Source organism: Anas platyrhynchos, chromosome 2, assembly GCF_047663525.1.
Source record: "Anas platyrhynchos isolate ZD024472 breed Pekin duck chromosome 2, IASCAAS_PekinDuck_T2T, whole genome shotgun sequence".
Taxonomy (NCBI): domain Eukaryota; kingdom Metazoa; phylum Chordata; class Aves; order Anseriformes; family Anatidae; genus Anas; species Anas platyrhynchos.
In genome coordinates, this window is record NC_092588.1 from 51189784 (window position 1) to 51202194 (window position 12411).

The 12411-nt window shown below is 38.4% G+C and overlaps 1 protein-coding gene across 14 annotated transcripts in view; it reads right to left on the reverse strand.

The window, feature by feature from the left end:
- Positions 1 to 12411, reverse strand: part of PTPRM (protein tyrosine phosphatase receptor type M) — a 472980-nt gene that overhangs the window by 426570 nt on the left and 33999 nt on the right. The window contains exon 1 of one of the 14 annotated variants that reach the window (XM_021266658.4): positions 1905 to 2055. The exons of the other annotated variants lie outside the window; for them this stretch is intronic. The gene's annotated coding sequence lies outside the window, so the exon portion shown is untranslated. Of the gene's footprint in view, positions 1 to 1904; positions 2056 to 12411 lie in introns of those variants that run through there. 14 annotated transcript variants of the gene reach the window in all.

The window sequence follows — 12411 nt, forward strand, 5'->3', positions numbered from 1 at the left end:
TGTATTTGATGAAGGTTTCTAATATTCTCAAGTAGTGATATAGGTATTAATGCTACTGAAGTGCAAGTAAAAACAGCCTCTAAAATGAGCTCCAAAAAATCTGCCTCCAATACCTGAAAGCACACACACAATTCCACCAGAATCGAGTCACTTAGAAGACAAGCAGCTGAGTACAGTTCACTAGTCATTTCCAGACGGAAAAGCCTCACTGATTAAAACAGCCTTAATGCTGTATGAAAACACTGCACATCAAGGACTTCTTGCCATATCAAGGTCCCACTGACTCCACAAAACCTTTAAAATTATTTACTTCTTGAAAGTACAGCTTTCATTTAAACTATGACCTGAGTATAACATACTTAAGCACAGTATTTGTTTATACAAGTTTGCTTCCCTATTTCTTCTTTAAGAATTCATGACTCAATCAAACTAATTACCTTCAAACCTATTTTTTTGTTTTATTTCTTTATTTCCTACTTTATGGCTATTCAAATCAGAAGGTGAGGGAAACCTGCAACAGAAAAGAGAGTTCCAATTTCTAGCATTTAAAAATCAGATTAAATATAAGCCAGGAGAAATGGCATACAATTAAGGGAAAGAAAAACTTCTAAAAGCAAAAAGCAAAGCAAAAGTTTCTCTTAAAACAGCCTGCCCAGTTCATTTGGCAATTTCTGTTTTTCTTTTAGATGGCAGAAGGAACAAATTATATCATAAGATCCCGAGCTTTAAGGTTTTGTTCATTTGACAGTCTGTATTTCAGCAAGCATTCTTTCATTATTCACTGATAACTTCATATTATAAGGCATAGTTTTAAACTCAGACTTACCTAGCTCCTGCAAGACCTCACTTTCAAGATGCCATTTGGCTATTTAAGAAATGCACAGATATTCTTCATCAACCAATCAAGGGTTAGGATGAGATTGTAGTTACTCAAATTAAGGTTGCCATCATTATCAACTTCAGCTGTACTAAGCACTTTTATTATCTATGTCTAAGATCAATTATCTTGAAAGAATAGAAAACTATGCATTAAGTAGATGAATGGCAAAATAAGGAATTTTTACCTTTTTAAAATTTTAATCTACTTTTCAATCTGATTTCCATTCTCTTATTTTTCTTTAAAAAAAATCTAAATTTTATCTATTTTTCACGTTATTTTTATACCCCAAGGCCAATTCAGTAGAGACAAGAGTAAGCTAGCTTTCCTTGCCCAGAAGGTCTGACTCTTTTATTCTTTCTTAATCTGCCTCTCCTGCTGTCTACCTGTTGACAGGAGGTCGGTGCTAAGCAATGCAATTAGCCTATTAAGAGTCAGTATTACAGAAGCAAATTACAACAGGAAAAAAGAATCAGAAGGTAGAGTCGGCAAGTTTAAAGATTTCAAGTTTTAAATCAGTATTTCTGCAGAATGAGAAAAAGCAAACTACCATACATACATCTTTATACATAACAGCAGTAACAGGGTACTCAAAAACAGGGAACCCATAAAGCTGGGCATCACAACTTGCACCTTTGCACACAGCCTTACACTGACTGTATTTCTTCCTATGCACTTCTACTCAAAGAGGAAGAAGAAAAAACAAAATGAAGTTGTGAAACATCATGAAACATTTCAGACCAATGCTAGAAAAGCAACCTAGAAACTACAGCTTTGTGGTTCATATGTTCAAGACACTGTATTCATTTTTCTTCCAAATGTGAACACTGAAACAAATATCCTGTCATCTCTCTCCCAGTATTAGGCAGGTGATGCTGAAATGCAGCCCACAGTGAGAAATGACTGAACTCTGTGCAGAGCTCTGCACCCCCAATACCACCAGGTGCATCTCACACCAGCCCTTTTCTACCTACACTGGTGACCAACAGCACTTCCATAATCCCAAAGCAAACTGGTATTTACTTACCTGAAAGCTCTCCTTTCCTCTAGGAAGATTTAAGTCATGCTACTGCAAGTGCAGTAAATATGCTGCTGCAGCCAAAGCTGCAAGTACTGAGCAGATAAACGCTTCACAAGGTATTTTCTGGGCATACTGCAAGATGAGGAGCACAGAAGACCTGAAACATTTTCATGACAGAATTGTAAAATTGGCTGCCCCACATCTCTGACCTCAGCAAGCAACCTCTCCTAAACTCCCTGCAACACAGCCCCCACCTGGGGCTCAGGTTTCTTCAGAGGGGGCCTAATGCTCCCAATTGACATCAGCTGGAGCTAATTTATGCCTGGTTGTAGTTCCACTGTTGCTGTCTGCCCTTTAGTCCTACGTGATCTGCCTCTACCTTTCCTATCCCCACATGTGAGCCAGATGGGAGAGAAGGGCTGATCACCTTCACTGCTACTGCACTTCCACTGCTCTTTGGCAAATGTCAGTCAATCAAAAGGAGAACGCACCTATAAATCCTCATTCATCTGTATAAGGGCACGATAATCTTCCAGTTTAATATACTGTATAAGTTACAAATTAAATCAACTGCTAGAATTTTGAAGAGCTCTCATTCTTACAAGCTAGTACTTCTACACAGAAATGAAACAGATCCTTCCAAAAGCTTGCAAGGAACATAAAATCTGGTCTGTTTTAGTGTTGCTGCTGTGTTTCATAAGGACCAGGCATTTAAAAAACATTTTGCATTAACAATAATTTATTGCATTCACAATGCATTCATAACCATGACAAATAAAATTAAGCTGATTTCAGTATAAATTTTAGCATCAAATGTGTTATGGTTGCATTTAATATAACCACCTCTGACATTTCTTGATTATGTATGTATATAAAGCTGTTCAGAAATAAGTCCTAGAGGGACTTCAAATGTGAGTGCTGGCAAGCTCTGTGTAAGTTCAGTCTGTTGGTATACATGGACGTTTTGTAAAGCTACTGTGTGGAGTTGGGTTTATGTTAGCTTGGTGGAAGAGGGAATACAGGACATCAAGTGGTTCACAAACCACAGAAATTTAAATACCATCAAAAATACACAGCTAGTACTAGAATTTATGTAAACTGCCATACCTATTTACCTGTATAGGTGTTGTTGCTTAAGGTAGGGGACAGCAAAATCATCCTTCAATTGTAGAGCATCGGCCACGTGCCACGTAGCTGCTTTAGTTGACAACTGCACCGCCACTCCTGCTAACGACACACCGCAGCCCGATGCATCGGAGGCTAATCCCGAGGTTTAAACCAATGAGTCTCTATTATCTCTTGCTCTTAGAATGTGCCGCATCAGAAATCGGACGGATTAATGAAACGCTGCTACTGCTAATTGCTGACACAGGAGTATTTAGGGCACTGAGGCAATCACAGGAATATAAAACTAGCAGGGAGAGAGAGAGCGCGCACTTCCTAGCTTCCTTCTACACTACATTAATCAGCCACGCTATGTCCTGTTGTGAAAGACCAAACATATGCTTTATCACTTAGTCCCAAACAAAGTGGGTCTTTTCCATATTAAGTGTTCTTTGGTTTAAACAGCTGTGTTACTAGCAACTCAAGAAGCTAAACACTGAAACAAAGCAGAAGATGAAGAATGAAGAAAAGCTTTCATATTTACTTCCTACAGAATTGTGCATAAACACAGGAAGAGGCTAATAACTCTTAAACCACATGAAACACTGGGGCATGATCCCAAGGGAAAAGGGCAGGAGAAACTGCATGGATGCACCAACCAGCTTTACTTTTACTGACATAAAAAGCTGAGTTGGGTAATAGACAAAAAGGCAGGGAAACAGACAATTTCACTCAGTAGAAATCACAGCTTACATTGTCAAAAAGCACTGATTCATTGTCAAGACCTGTGAAGGATGTAGAGATGCTTTGTTTTGTTTTGAGTCAATGCCCAGAAAAAGTCTCTTAACTACAGACACCTCAGTGGCTGATAATCAGAGTAGTAAGCACTTCCATGTTCTCACTGATTTACCAACCTGCAAGTTTAATAAGTGCTGTACATTTGGATCAAACTTGCACTGAAGCCCCTTAAAATATGCTCCTCCCCCCCCCCCAAAAAAAAAAAAGAGAGAAATTACTTACTTGATGGAATTATGCACATTACAGAGAAGTACACAAGAGATTTTCCTCATACTTAAAGACAAAAAAATACCATTAATTTTCTGTGATGCAACAAACACTGGTAAGTTTGTTCGCTTGGGATATCGCAACCAATAAAAGCAAAAAAAAAAAAAAAAAAAAAAAGCAACAAAACCAGAAACCACACAGGTGAATAGAAAGGATGGAGTACCACTCTAGGACCTGACCAACCACTCATCTAATGGCTATTCAGTAATTAGGAGAAAATAGGCTTAAAAACAGAGTAATACATACACTGAATATAAAGAGACCTAAAAACATTTATTCTGAAGAGAACAACAATTCAACATGTATATGGAATTCCTCACATCTTTCTGCTATGACCTTAATGTGCAAACATCCACTCCTAACTCTCAACTGATGAAAAGCTGACATAACAGTGCTTTTCCAGCACCACGGGTAGTTCAGGATTTCCAGATTTCAGAAATCTGTCAAACTGCCAATGTCTACCAGTCAAGCGATGCTGAAGCAGCGCAAGGCAACGCTTCTGAAGAAGCGAAGAAATAGAAAGGAGCCTGTGCCTGCAAGTTGCACTGCAGCACCTCTGTCTCCATCTGCAAGGGTTTTAAAACTTGTGAATCTCTCAGCCTTTATCAGTGCCTTTACTGTGGTCTGCTGTAGAAACTCTAGAGGCATTTCATGACCAGAAGTGGTTGAAATTAGTCTCCATCGCCAATAGATTACTGCCCAGGAAAACTCTCTCCTGTGAACTTAAGAACTTGAATTTAGCAACAGATCTGAAACAGCACTTCTGCTTCATCTCAAAGAACATCTAATGGAATTAAACAAAAGTACAAGTGTCAAAGCTCTAGAAAAAGTATTAAAAAATCTGCTAATTTGTAATGATTTTACACAGTAAAGGTTAGATGTCTTGTCAGTGTTTTGAAGAACTAGAATGGAATGGGTGGAAAAAGTATTTGCCAACATAATTGGTCCACAGATCAAAACCAAGAAAGTGAATAATGCAAACACAGATGTTAAAATTCTAAGTTTTCTTCGCACACCTTTCTACCATTCAAATGCCCTTACACATGTATTTTTCTCTATTTTTTGATGCTTCAATGATGAAATATCATCTTAGAAATCAATTAATTATAACTGAAATCACCTATTGCAAAATCAAACACTATCTCAAGATTAAAAAAGGATTAAGATGATTTGCTTTGGAAAAAAAAAAAAAGACTGAAGTACAAATACTTGCTGTACCACAACATTTTTGAAAACACACTCTAATAGGCTGAAAAAAAAGTTTCAAAAGGCCTGAATTTACATTAGTATGTTTATAATGATAGCTGAACTTCAAATAATTGAATATATTATATTGCTTTTTTAAAACTACATAGTCATGAAAGTTTTAACACTTAAAAATGATGCAGTAGAGGCAACCTCTGTGTACGAGATTCCCAGCAGTATTACAGCATGCAGTCTTTTGCCAGAGGTGTATAATGTCCCGTAACTTCTGGATGTCATTTCCAAACACAAGCAGGTTATGATGTGAAAAAGGAATTTTGGAAAACAGAAGATTACTGAAAATAAGATCATTGGATGATATCAAACATTGAACTTCTTGAGAAAAATGATTTGAACTCCAGTGATTTTTTTTTAATTTATTTTTTAACTCACCTGAAATTATTCCCCTGGTGTTCTGGTACTAACACAGTACCAAGAAAACAGCCAGCAGACCTGAGGATATGCTGCGGCTCTGACTTAAATTGTGTCACAGGACTTGCTGCACTTCAGCAGCTCATTTGGCTAGGAGCAGAAATCGGGGAGATAACATATTTTGTTAAGTACAAGTGAAGTGTCCTTTCAAAACTTAAGCTAAGTCGGGTACTCCTTATAAATACACACACCACTATTTTCGGTTGCCAATTACCCTTTGGCTATGGCAATTTGACAACAAGCCTTTGCTTTAATGACTGCTCTGCTGAGCTGCTGTATTGTAAGTGTGAGGCCCAGCAAGCGCTGGAGCATCCGACTGGGGCTGGCTGTCACCACACGTGCCTGCAGCATGGAGCTGGAGGAAGGCAGCCGAGGGGAGAAGTCACTGAGCAGCTCAGAAGCATCCTCACTACTGTAGGATGGGACTCCAGTAGCACAGGTTGAAGGGACCACAGCCATCCCCAGGTCCACACTGGGCAGTCTCTAAACTCCCCAGAAAACTGAAAGGTTGGAAATCGGGAGTTGTACAAGCTGCGGGAAGTGGTTTCATCATATTGCTTCCTTCTTTACCAGATCTGTGACTGTTAGGATCCTAAAGTCACAGGATCTTCATCTTTGTACCATACTGAACCTTTGACAGATGTGCAACTTCAATAACCGAAGAGCTAGGAACAGAAAGGTCCCCAAGATATTTTAAACATATTATTTTTTAAAGAGAGAGCAATAGATGACCTCATGCATCTAGCCTTTAAAAAAACGCAGCTATTTTAGCAATTTTCTAATTCACATTCTAGCCTATATCCAAATATTATGACTTAATACTTAAAATGAACTGGGACTTCTTTCCCAGACTACATTTGGAGTTGATTTTTGTAGTAATTATTTTCTAAGCCTGTTGCTGTGGGAATAGTGGCATAAGCAATTAGAACAGTAAATGACTAAGCTGGTACAAGTTGGTAAATGGAAAGAAAATTTATGGTCAAATAAAAACGTTCAGGACAAAGAAAAAGAGAAAAAAAGACAGAAAACTGACACTGCACTATCAGTTAAACTAGAAAAAAAAATACCTTAAATCAGAAAATTTGTAATTTTTAATACTTGAGAAAGACAACCTGTGTTGCTGCTTAAAAAAAAAAAAAATGTATTTTTTTTAAAATCAACAGATAAATTAGTAGAACACTCATAAATGTGCCATTGCATTTCTCCTAGTCTTTCCATGTAATAAAGCAGTAATTTTAACTGAAATTAGCAACCAAATATGGCAAATCTGTCTTTTCACAAAGATCAGATTTTCAAGTTCTTTTAAAGACTAATAATATTCATTATTTGCCGTAATTCTCTTTCAGGCTTTTTCAGATCACACTATGATGGAAATACCTTTTCTACTGGGAAACACTTATTAGTGAAAATCTGACTGTGAACCACCAAAAAGATATTATTCCTTCTTATTTTACTACTGTTCTGGCAGAGCAACCACATCACCTACTAATATTTAGAGTAATTACTTGTGGTATTATATCTCCTCCTGACTAGAATGGTTACGCTTTGATGTTAAAGCTTTGTGGGCGGAATATCACCAACCTATTATTATTCAGCAAAACTTAACCACAAAATATGTAGATGAACCTTTTTTTTCGTTTAGGCAAGTAAAAGCTATTTAATTATTTAAAAATTCAATTTGACTTTTGAGGACACATACATAGGATGAATCTTCAGAGACAAACATAGAGTCTCCTCTGCTTCATTTAAATCTTTAAACTAGTATTGCAGTCTTAATGTTTTCATTATTTGGACTTTAATCTGCTGATTACTTTGTTGATGTAGGCTTATTAATGGATGGGCTTGCTGCCCCCAATTAGTGCCTTTAATTATTAGTTCCTCGATGGATTTCTCTTCCTTTTGTTGTTGGTAGGCAGCCTTCCATTGTTGTTTTCTCTTTTTTTTTTTTTTTTTTTCCAGATTCTTGTTCTGCTTTCCTTGAAGATACCGCATTTGCTTGTGTAACAAGCACAAAAGTATATTCATAACAGCAGTAAACATTAAGCCACACTTTCACAACGGGCACTCTTACCAAGGTCATTACACTGAATATTGTTCTTTGTTCCCTTGCTCTTTGCCTTTCTTGTGGGTGATGCTCTCATGGCCAAAACCTCATTTACGTATTTTATTTTCATGTCTCTTCTCCACGTTCTAATGCAGCTCTTGTAAAAGTCGTGGTGCTGTACTGGCCACAAAAGGACTCACCCATTTGCTCATACAGTCTCTGATCTTTGCTATACAGCATCTGATTTCCAAGGCTTCACTGAGTTATTTGTTGGGGGTACAGAGGAGTGGAGGCGTGGGGATTGGTAGCACTGAAATTAATTTTTGAAGTCAGCTTCTTAGGAAAACATTTTCCTTTTTGTATTATACTCTGGCGGGGCTTTTCAGCAGGGGATGCCTAACTCGGAAATTGGTTGATTCTGCAAAACTGCACAACGCTGACCTTCATGAAAAGATGCAAAACATTCCGGTTCTCTCAGGACTTTTCAAGGAGAGAACAGTGAACAAGCAGATCAGAACGGCCTGTAGCTTTCATTCTTTCCTGATGACAGCTGTTTTGTATATATGTATTTTTTTATTTCTTGCATACCATTAATAGTACATTTCAACTAATGGACAGATAAACGTTTTAGGATAACATTTTTTTTTCCAAGTATTTTAAGTTGCCTTTCTTCTTTTGTAAAAAATGGGCTTCAGATGTCTGTATTTGCTAGCAATTTTTCAGTTCAGGGATGATCTAACTGAAGTAAGCCAGAAATTCCTACACCATAATTCAGCTTCCATAAAGACCCCCCCTTAGCTGCCATGCAGTCTGCAAGGCAAACCAAGGAGGCAGCATCTTGGCAGCAAGCTCCACCGAGGCAAGGGGCTTAGGCATTATCTTCCCCCTCAAGACTGAATTCACCTTCTCCATATTAAGTCACTCACAACAGGAAGCGAACACTGTTCCATCTGCAACCTCGTAGCCAGATCAATCAGCTAATATTTAAATTTAACCACATGAAGCTTACTTTTATACAAAGCCTTGGGTCCTAGTTTTGGCTGAAATAGAGTAAATTTTCTTCACTGGAGCTTGAGCAATGCTTTGGATTTTTATCATTTTACTGTGTTTCAGTTGCACAGGTATCATACTGAGTCTTGAATGAAAACTTCACTTCAGCTTTTGTCCAAATTAGCTAGCTTCAGACAAAAAAACTGTGTTCTGACTGCATCTCTAGCTGACCTTTACTTCTCCTGACTAATGCAAAATCAGTTTTGCTCATAAAAAGACCCCTGAGCAGTTTTCTCAATAGGCAGGATGGGGAGGACAGCAGCATCACTTCCTCAAAAATAAATTGAATTTGATAGGAATGCAAACCATCTCTGTATTTCGTATTTATATTTCAAACCACCATAAGTATAAAATATAGAATCCATGGTTTAGTACTCTGTCCTCCTATTTATTATTTTTTTTAAGACCAAGGCTGAAAAGGCAGTGACAGGCTGACCAGCTAATCGTATTTGTCAATGTACAACCTCAGGTGAATGAACTTAATGATTATTATGTTTTGCAGTGCTTAAGTCCAAACAAAAATAATAATTAATCCAATAACGTTAACACACAGAAAGCTTAAGAACTGTCCTCAGGCCTCACAAAATGTTAAACACACTAAAAAACAGCTGTGAAAGAAAACAGAACAACGAAGAACATACCTTTCTATACTATGTCCTCTGCTACATGCTACTTGAAAACAAATATTGTTTTGTGTATCTGAGTTTAACTTTGATTAAAGTTAAAGGAAGAAAATTGGCACTTTGGTTTCTTCCACAATGGAACGCGTTTAGATGTGGAGCTTAGGGATATGGTTTAGTGGGGACTGTTCGTGTTAGGTTAGAGGTTGGACTCGATGATCTTGAGGTCTCTTCCAACCTAGAAATTCTGTGATTCTGTGATTCTGTGTGCAAGTTCAAGGAATCTGGGTGCAACACTCTTGGATTTCCTGCCCTGAATTTTTACAGCCCATCACAGCTTCCCTGGAGCTGCACCTTTGAGCTCATCACCCCGATGCTGTCTCCTCTCTCCTGTCAGCCGAGCAAGGGGATTGGGCAGTGACTGGACACTGGTGTGCCAGCAGGCAAAGGCTGAGCTTCTGCAGCAGCCACTTCCCCAGACACACAGACTAACTTGAATCTCCCTCCTTTACTCAGTCACAAATTTTCATGCAACTAATAGGAACCTGGCTACCTTTGAGGTTTTTTCTACTGCTGAGTACAGAGAAGTGAGTTCCAAGAGCTGCTATGAGGGACAGAGAGGAACATGCAGAGCAGTCAGCCCTCATCACTTGGGACAATACGGGGAAGATGCATGGCATCTGGCAAAGCCAGATCTTCTGTTTCTGACTCAAAATTTATAGAAAAAGGATGTGCAGCCAAGATAATCCATCCTTAATTATGTTTGAGATTTCCCGACCTTTGTGTTCAAATAACACACTTTGTGACAGTGGAGTGCAAGATTTCACAGCAGCTTTCATTACAATTATATTGGTTTCAGTCACACAGGTACAGTCCCACATACCTTTATTTGCTTCCTCTGCATTTCCCTGGTCAAATTCCAGAGGAACTTGGCTAAAATTACTCAGCTGTATTACTAAACTATAAGCGATACCTGACAAACCTGAAGAAGCTACTGACTGCTTTTGAACACTTACTAGCACTGAGGAACTCAAAACCAGAAAATGATGTCAAGCTACCCAGTTCATTAAATGAAGATGTAACTAAGGTTCAGTTTTACAGACTTGTTTTAGTGTCTATAAATAATTAGTGCTAGGAAAAGCATCTGAGCCTGAAGACAGGTTACCTATGTCATAGGTAGAAGAGGGATTCTGCTCATACAATACAAAAATATGTTTTCAATGAAGGATAATGTTAAGCGATGACTAATATCCAACAGCTCTCCTAAGATCATACAGTTCAGTTTCCAGCAGAGATGACTCAAATGATTTCTGAGTCTGTCAAGTTATTTCCTGTATGACTATGCAAGAATTGAAGCCTCAGCATACCAGTGAATTGCAGAAGATAAAGCCACAATGATACTCAAAAAGGCAGACAACAAACCTCTCAATCTATTCCTGGGTCCTGGAATAATACCCAGGGAGGGAACAGCTGCTTCAAAGTCTGATTGAATCAAGCTACCACAAACCAGCACCAGTTTATAGAGAATACCTTGAAAAAAATGGAGTGTAATTTTAAACATAAATGCAATCAGCATGTAACAGTTCTGATGCAATGCATTCATTTCATGAGGGCTTTCAAATATTGCATCAAGAAAATCAGGGCGATAAACAAAGAAATCTACACGGCCCATGTTAAATCAACTATGATCTATCCAGTGAGACATCTCAAATTGTAATTTCAAAGAAAAGCACCACCTAGGTATGCTTGTAGTGGATGCTCTCAACCTAAATGCTGCACAGGACAGTGTCAGCAGCTTGCATCATCCCCAGATTGGTTCTGAAGAACAACTGAGAAAGAGACATTTAAATAATGAAGTGTCACACAGCAGCTTCGGTAACAATCAGTAAGTCAGAGGCTAGTAAATGATCGCTATAAAGAAGACACACAAAACCTAGCATTTAGGAGCAAAAGATGAGTGTGGAAAATCAGGGCCACTGTAACAAGAAGGAAGGAAGGACCTACAGAAACAAAATTAAAAAGAAAATAAAACCCCAACATCAGGCAGTCAGCTCAAATGGGGGTTCTCTGTAGGACAGTAGGGCGGAAGAAACACACACAAAGAAGCTGGGAGTTAATTATGGGGGCATTCAATGCTGGGGCTCAGGTAGACCCGAGCTGTGGAAACCGCTACGGGTCAGAGGGCCTACGCGGTCAGATAACCCCCCCCCCCCCCCACGTCCCCACTACACAAAGCCCTTCTGGTAATATCATCTACAAATCCGTGTAAAAATTTCCATAACCCAGAAACCAGACTAGCTTCCTTTGAAAGGAAAGAGAAACAAAAGGAGGAAATGGGCCTTCAGCAGGCATTTATAATCTCTTAGCCTTCAGTTTTGCTTATTCAGGTATATACTTTTCAGTTTCAGCTTACTGTTAAACTCCAAACAGAATTAAGGCCCTTGTCCAGTAAAACCAACTTTTGACAACAGCAAATTATGCTGGTTTTCTAAATAATATTTTTTTAAAAAAATATCTCTACAGGTTTTCATCATAGCAAAGAATACGGAAGAATTTTGGTAAAGCCATGACACAGGATGCAGGGGTCAAATGTGTGGATACCATTAAAGCAAGGAAATACAGAAAAATGAAAAGCTATAAAAGAGGGCAACCCTGCAGGTCATACATATTCAACAGGCAGAAATATAATTGGTATCTGCTGGATTTTTTCATGAGCTCTAGCAGCTTCCAACAAGAGATATGCCACCGTGATGTATGCAAACTAAGCACTAAGTACGCATTATTATACATGCACAAGTTTCTGCTTTACCAAAAAGAGTTATATGTAAAATCTGTCTAATCACCAGAAGTTTCAGAGACAAACAGATACAGGAATCACCATTTGGTCTGGAGGTAGTGAAGGAATAATGGCTGTTAGAGGATGGGAGTGAGATGGCAACACAAGCTCCGGAGTATT